Source organism: Triticum dicoccoides, chromosome 3B, assembly GCF_002162155.2.
Source record: "Triticum dicoccoides isolate Atlit2015 ecotype Zavitan chromosome 3B, WEW_v2.0, whole genome shotgun sequence".
Lineage (NCBI taxonomy): Eukaryota > Viridiplantae > Streptophyta > Magnoliopsida > Poales > Poaceae > Triticum > Triticum dicoccoides.
The window spans coordinates 399776091-399784787 of NC_041385.1; positions in this window are offsets into that span (position 1 = coordinate 399776091).

Here is an 8697-nt window from a genome sequence, read left to right on the forward strand (position 1 = left end):
CCTAATGAGAAAGTGCTGGAAACAGTTATCCCCGGCAAGGAATCACCCCAAGAATGGATCATGTATTTCGATGGTGCCTTCTACCTATAAGGTGCAGGGGCTGGCATGCTTATCGTTGCTCCCACTAGAGAGTACTTGAAATACGTCGTGCAGATGCATTTTCCTCGGGAGGAGGCGACCAACAATATATAGGAGTATGAGGGACTCCTTGTCGGGCTCAGGATTGTCACAGAATTGGGAATCAAGAAGCTGATCATTCGAGGAGATTCACAACTTGTGGTGAGACAAGTCAACAAGGATTACCAAAGTCCATTCATGGAGGCATATGTCGAGGAAGTGAGAAGATTGGAGGAGGGCTTTGACGGATTGCAAACAGAGCACGTACCCTGTGCGGAAAATAACATTGATGATCATCTGTCAAAGTGCGCTGTGCAGAAGCTACCCGTGGAACCAAGAACTTTTGTTCTCCATCTTACTCAGCCCTCCGTATCCCCGACAACAATGGCCCGAAAGAGGAGGAAATTGGACTCCAGTGAGCCTCTCCCGGTAGAGCCTCTCGGGGCTCCTGGCATGGACCCTGCCGAAAATAACTCCCCTTCGATTGCCGGGTTGCACCCTCCTGCCCGGCCACTGGTCCCCACGGTTGTGGGATGCGCTCCCATGAATGAGGAGGTGCCGCTAGTCCTTGTTACCAAGCCCCTGGCTCCAACTTGGGCAAGTCACATAGTCCATTTCCTCCAAACTTGAGAACTTCTCGAAGAGCAAGAACAAGCCGAAAGAGTAGCCTGGAGGGCTAGTATGTATCAGTTTGTAGGTGACACACTATACAGAAGAAGGACCAATAGTGTGAAATTGAAGTGCATTTGCTGAGAACAAGGAAAGAAACTGCTGGCAGAAATACACAAAGGCATGTGCAACTCCCACATTGGATCAAGGGCTTTAGTTGGGAAAGCATTTCGGCAAAGATTCTATTGGCCCACAACCCTCCAAGATGCCGTCGAGCTAGTCACAAAGTGTGAAGGCTGCCAGTTCCATTCCAAGAATATCCATCTGCCTGCCCAAGCACTTCAGACAATCCCTTTGTCATGGCCGTTTTTGGTGTGGGGGCTCAATATCCTCGGCCCTTTCCCCCGAGCTGCTAGGGGCTTTGAATTCTTGTTCGTTGCAATCGACAAGTTTACAAAGTGGCCGGAAATAGCTGCCGTGAGAAAGGTGACTGCTTAGTCAGCTATTAAGTTCTTGAAAGATTTGGTGTGCCACTTCGGGGTCCCCGCCCGGATCATCACTGACAACGGCACCCAATTCACGAGCCGTGCCTTCATGCAATATGTTCGTGCCCCCGGAAGCTAGATCTCATTTGCCTCTATTGCACATCCCATAAGTAATGGGCAAGCTGAGAGGGTGAACGCTGAAGTGCTGCGGGGACTCAAGACAAGAACATTTGATAAGCTGCAGAAGTGCGGCAGGCAATGGATTGATGAGCTGTCAGTAGTTCTTTGGTCCCTCAGAATGACACCAAATTGAGCTACCGGGCAAACTCACTTCTCCCTAGTCAATGGGGCAGAAGTAGTTATCCCCATGGAACTCATTTACGGGTCGCCTCGACTACTTGCCTACGATGAAATAGCGCAGGAACAACACCGGCATGACGACACTGTGCTTCTCGAGGAGAACCGTCTCTAGGATGCTACACGTGATGCACGCTACCAACAAGCCCTGGATCACTATCACAGCCACAAGGTTCATGCCCGGTGTTTTGAGGAAGGCAACCTTGTCCTTAGGTGTGTTCAGTCCGCCAAGGGTACAAACAAGTTGTGGCCGAAGCAGGAAGGCCCTTACTGGGTAGTACGAGTCACCAGACCTGGCATCCCGTCTGGAGACCGGAGATGGCATTCAATTGCAAAACTCGTGGAATATTGAGCATCTCCGCAAGTTCTACCCATAAGGCACGGCTGTCGGGCCCTGCTCGGCAGCCACCCTTTGGTACATGCCTTGCCTCAGTTGCATGTAACCCCTTGTACAAAGCTAGGCGCAGACCCTGAGCAACAAAGAAATAAATGAAGCGCTGGGGCCCCCTGACAAGTTGCATGCATTCATAAGCATATCATGAGCATTGCATGTTCATGTAGATATGATCACATCTGGCATCATTTTCATCTGCATAAACTGCAGGCTCCTACCGTGGACTCAGTCCCCAAGAGGAGATAAGAAGATGAGCCAACACTATGGTCTCCGGCAAGCCAAACAGGTAAGTTCTTTATCTTATCCATATGTGTTCTGTAAGTAAGGACTTGAGCATGAGAAAACACTGCTACCCTTTGAAACTTAGGTACTCCCACCCTTCGACTCAAACGCTGCTTCAGTCGGGGTGGTCGTAGTGGCCTTTGATGGATAAGGACTGGCAGGGGGCTGTTCCCTCTTTACAGTTTGTTCCCGGTAGGCCTACTCTCGGGCAGCAAAACAGAGGGTACCGGCAGGATAGGCTGCCTGGGGAAATCCTTTTACTTAAAAAAATATAGAGGCATCCCACCTTTGCATGGACATATACATGCACGAGTCCTCGGCAAGGTTTATCTTTTTCATTAATATGTCGATCAAACAAGTACAAACCTTACAGTACACAAACATGGATTCAAGAGATTACATTATTTGAACTAAAATTTGGCAAGTGCCTACAGATTTAAGATTGAAAAAAGATAAGTGCCTCGTGATGCCCTTTCTTGTCCCTCTCCTCCTAGGCACTGGAGCAGGAGGTGAAGATGGCAAAAGGGGCACCTAGGCAGAAGCCCAGCCTGACCATGTCGGGCTCCAGGAGAGATAGCCCGGTAGAAGCAGGAGGGCATGGACGAAGGTGATGGTGAAAAGATCAGCGGAGACAACCCATCGACCGCCACCACCAAGGCCAGCAGGATGCAGCGGGGAAAACGGAGCTGCAGCCCGCGAGGAAGCCTGCCGGGGTCCAGCTAGAGAGTTGCTAAGGGAGCCAGGAGGGGAACCACACCCACCCCTATGCCCAACTCCCTAGCAAATCGCTTTGCCGAGAAAGGGGTGCAGGTGCAAATGATGGTGCTGCTGCCTGACAGTGACAGTGCGGCTGGTGTTCAGCCGGAGTCGGAAACATTGCCCTCATGATCAACGCCGTCATCATTGCCATCACTGTCCTCCTCGTCGCTATTACTTGAGGAGGAGCTTTCGTCGTTGGTCGAGCTCTCCGCGTAGCACCCTAAGCGAGCACCCGAGCTCCCAAAAACCTTGATGGAAAGGAAACCGTCCTCCACTAACTTAAAATGGAGGACATGCCCTTTCGACAACTATGGGCACGAGCAAAAGTCTTCCAGCCTCGACGGAAGTACATGACAGGAGGGGTGGGGAAGTCTACATTCACTCGTATGTTGCCATTCCCGCAGCCCCTCATGTGCAGTCTCAATGCTCACGGCTGCTCAAACTCCATCGCCCTTGCAAATGGAGTAGGAAGACGAAGGCAACCGTGTGGAGGCTTGTACAGCCTGATGATGAACTCCAGAGGCTAGTCTCTGACGTGGCCTTCCATTGGAGGAGGAGCCTCTGGTGGGGGTATGGTCAGGGCGCCGCCCCGTCCTCCTCTTCCCCAGGCGCCACGACGACCACGGCTTCGTCCTCTCCCTCCTCCTCTCATAGCGGGTTTTGCCCCCGCACTCTCAGGAGGAGGAGGGATACGCTATCGAGCAGAAGCTCTCGTCGCTGCCATTGAAGCACCACCATGTCCTTGCCCTCTTGTCCTCCTCCTCTCATAGTGTGTGAGAAAACACGCCACTCCTACCCTCTTTTTTATAGGAGAACGAGGCGGGGGCTGGCCTCTCATTCGGAAGGTGACCGCCCTACTCCCCCAATGCGGCTTCCCTGCGCCTTCGACGGCTCAGGAAATTAGGGCCTACCTTCTGCGCCAATCAACGACGCCTGGCTTTCTGCCATAGCGCCCATTTCTGCGCCCTCCGCATCCACCATCTACCCTACACAATGCATGCGGTGCATGTGGCGGATGCACCAAGGATAGTAGGAAAGTGGGGTGGCAGTTTATACCCTGTGATCGTGGGATATGGGCGATCCGCGGATTGTGGTTCAGTTTCTCCCATAACATTTCGCACGACGTGCGTGAAAACCAGAAACTGACCCAAGCTCGGGTTAAGGAAGAAGCAAAGAAGATCTCAAAGGGCAGAGTTACCCTTGCGCTCTTTCATGTGCACTGGTTAGGGCCTGCCCTGATGTCGCCCAGCGTTGCGTTTGTGCCAGGCCCAGGGGCTCCTGACGGTGCCACAAACCATAGATCCGTTGCCCAAACTGTGCACAGGCCCAAGGACAAGATTACAGCACCAAGATCAGACCAAGCAAGAGGGACCAATTCTTTGAAGGATCCAAGTACATATCAAGAAGACCAAGATAAGCCAGAGAAGCAAGATATCACTAAGGAAAGAACCTCCCTTGCCAAGCAGGTGAGCCAGGCAAGGTTGGGTTTCCCCTGGAAGCAAGCTTCCAGATCATCCCGGTAGGCCTGCCGGGGTTTGCAGGGGCAAGCCACTCCACCGCTCCACCTCACAAGTGACGCAAGTCATAGATCAGTGCGGTGTCAAGCCCCAAGGTGACTAAGTGGCTGCTTCTTGCCACATGGCAGCCACTTCCTACAGCAAACACCTCCATATGACACCCGTCTTGAGACGTGTCAAGCAAGCAGGCGCGAAGATGGCAAGACAGCCCAACAAGGGTTGCCGGGCATGCTGTGATGTGACACTCGATGGCACATTTAATGCGCTCTATTAGCATGCAGAGTTAGGTATGATAGCATTGGTTGCTATCTAATCAGTATGTAAAGACTGATTTGCCACCGTGGTGACCCCTTGCTCTATAAAAGGAGGCCCATGGCAACCATAGAAAGGGTTCCAGAGGTTCCGGTTCCCGAGGCTTGGAGATTCGGCCATTCGGACCCTCACACATACATACACGTGTAGCCACTTTCGCCCCGAGGCAACCCTGCCGGGCAAGTGTGATGCGTCCACCACCATTTTCCACCATCAATCCACCAAAGCAGGAGTAGGGTTTTACGCCTCACGGCGACCCGAACCTGGGTAAAACTGCCCGTGTGATCTCTATCGCGCTGTGTTACGCTTCTCCGCTCTTTGTGCAACGTGCCCATCTCTCCGCCAAACCAAAAGGGCTCATGGCCCCATAGGTGGCCGTGGTTTCCCACGACAATGCAGTATTCGATAGGATGAGCTTCTCTCCCTTTATTGTGGCATTCTGCAATTTAGTCCATATATACTACCCCATTTTCTTGATACCGATGCATATGTAGTGTAGATCTGATGTAAGTCTTGCGAGTACTTTGGATGAGTACTCACGGTTGCTTTGCTACCCCCTTTTTCCTTTGACCCAGATGTTTGTAGAAGATGATGGCGTCGTAGATGGAGGTCCCCCCAGCGGAGCCTACTACGTGTAGACCGATGACTAGGAGTAGTTCGGAGGTCCCAGGCAGGAGGCCTCACCTTTTGATCTAGTGGCATTGTTTTGGTTAACCTTCTTAAGGCAGACTTGTCTAACTATGTTTGTACTCAGATAATATTTGCTTTGATGACTTATGTATTTGGGTCCTCATGACCCTGGCTTGTAATATACTTCCTTTGTCCCAAAATAAGTGACTCAACTTTGTACTAACTTTAGTACAAAACTAGTACAACGTTGAGTCACTTATTTTGGGACGGAGGGAGTAAGATTTATGTTTATCATTGTGTCGCAGAGTTGTGTTGTGATATCTTCCCTTGAGTCTTGGATTTTGATCATGCATGTGTCCGTGTATGATTAGTGTATGATTAAGTCGGGGCATGATACGTCTCCGTTGTATCTATAATTTTTGATTGTTTCATGCCATTATTCTACAACTTTCATATACTTTTGGCAACTTTTTATACTATTTTTGGGACTAACATATTGATCCAGTGCCTAGTGCCAGTTCCTGTTTGTTGCATGTTCTCTGTTTTGCAGAAAATCCATATCAAATGGAGTCCAAACACGATAAAAACTTACGGAGATTATTTTCGAATATATGTGAATTTTGGGAATTGGAATCAATGTGAGACGATGCCCGAGGGGGCCACAAGGCAGGGGGCGTGACCCAGGGGGTAGGGCACGCCCTGGGCCCCTGTGATCACCCCGTAAGGTGGTTGGTGCCCTTCTTTCGCCGCAAGAAAGCTAATATCAGGATAAAAATCCTATTAAAATTTGAGCCCAATCAGAGTTACGGATCTCTGGGAATTTAAGAACGGTGAAAGGCCAGAATCGGGGAGCGCAGAAATAGAAGGAAACAGAGAGAGATCCAATCTCGGAGGAGCTCCCGCCCCTCCGCCGCCATGGAGGCCATGGACTAGAGGGGAAACCCTTCTCCCATTTAGGGGAATGGTCTAGGAAGAAGAAGAAGGAGGGGCCCCTCTCCCCCTCTCTCTCGGTGGCGCTGGAACGCCGCCGGGGCCATCATCGTGACGATGATCTACACCAACAACTTCACCGCCATCATCACCAACTTTCTCCCCCTCTATGCAACAGTGTAACACCTCTTATCCCCGTTGTAATCTCTACTTAAACATGGTGCTCAATGCTATATATTGAAGGAAATATGCCCTAGAGGCAATAATAAAGTTATTGTTTATTTCCTTATTTCATGATAAATGTTTATTATTCATGCTAGAATTGTATTAACCGGAAACATAATACATGTGTGAATACATAGACAAACATAGTGTCACTAGTATGCCTCTACTTGACTAGCTTGTTGATCAAAGATGGTTGTGTTTTCTAGCCATAGACATGAGTTGTCATTTGATTAACGGGATCACATGATTGACTTGACCCATTCCGTTAGCTTAGCACTTGATCATTTAGTATGTTGTTATTGCTTTCTTCATGACTTATACATGTTCCTATAACTATGAGATTACGCAACTCCCATTTACCGGAGGAACACCTTGTTTGCTACCAAACGTCACAACGTAACTGGGTGATTATAAAGGGGCTCTACAGGTGTCTCCAGAGGTACATGTTGAGTTGGCGTATTTCGAGATTAGGTTTTGTCACTCCGATTGTCGGAGAGGTATCTCTGGGCCCTCTAGGTAATGCACATCACTACAAGCCTTGCAAGCAATGTAGTTAAAGAGTTAGTTAGGGAATGATGCATTACATAATGAGTAAAGAGACTTGTCGGTAACGTGATTGAACTAGGTATTGAGATACCGACGATCGAATCTCGGGCAAGTAACATACCGATGACAAAGGAAACAACGTATGTTGTTATGCGGTTTGACCGATAAAGATCTTCGTAGAATATGTGGGAGCCAATATGAGCATACATGTTCCGCTATTGGTTATTGACCGGAAACGTGTTTCAGTCATGTCTACATAGTTCTAGAACCCGTAGGGTCCGCAAGCTTAAGGTTTCGATGACAGTTTTATTATGAGTTTATGAGTTTTGATGTACCGAAGGAGTTCAGAGTCCCGGATGAGATCGGGGACATGACGAGGAGTCTCAAAATGGTCGAGACGTAAAGATCGATATATTGGATGACTATATTCGGACATCAGAAAGGTTCCAAGTGGTTCGGATATTTTTCAGAGTACCGGGGAGTTACGGGAATACGAGGGAAGAAGTATATGGGCCTTATTGGGCTTTAGCGGAGAGAGAGAGAGGCAGGCCGCGCGCCCCCCCAATGACTAGTCCGAATTGGACTAGGGGGAGGGGCGGCGCCCCCTCCTTACTTCTGTTTCCTCTCCCCCTTCCTTGTCTCCTACTCCTACTACATGGAAGGGGAGGAATCCTACTCCCGGTGGGAGTAGGACTCCTCCATGGTGCGCCATAGGGGCCGGCCCTCTCCCCCTCCTCCACTCCTTTATATACGGGGGCAGGGGGGCACCTCTAGACACAATAATAATTGATATCTTGATCTCTTAGCCGTGTGCAGTGTCCCCCTCCACCATAGTCCTCCTCGATAATATTGTAGCGGTGCTTAGGCGAAGCCCTGCGATGCTAGAACATCAAGATCGTCACCACGCCGTCGTGCTGACGGAACTCTCCCTCGACACTCGGCTGGATCGCAGTTCGAGGGAAGTTATCAAGCTGAACGTGTACTAGAACTTGGAGGTGCCGTAGTTTCGGTGCTTGATCGGTCGGGCCGTGAAGACGTACGACTACATCAACCGCGTTGTTCTAACGCTTCCGCTTTCGGTCTATGAGGGTACGTGGACAACACTCTCCCCTCTCGTTGCTATGCATCACCATGATCTTGCGTGTGCGTAGGAATTTTTTTGAAATTACTATGTTCCCCAACATATATTATTTCCCAATGGTATTTGGCTATCCTATGATGTTTGAGTAGATCTGTTTTCTCCTATGGGTTGATTGATGATCATGATTGGTTTGAGTTGTATGTTTTATTATTGGTGCTGTCCTGTGGTGCTCTCCGTGTCGCACAAGCGTGAGGGATCCCCGCTCTAGGGTTTGCAATATGTTCATGGTTTGCTTACTGTCTGTGTTGCGTGAGTGACTGAAACACAAACACGGATAAGTGGGTTATGGCGTATGGGAATAAAGAGGACTTGATACTTTAATGCTATGGTTGGGTTTTTACCTTAATGCTCTTTAGTAGTTGCGGATGCTTCCTAGAGTTCCAATCATAAGTG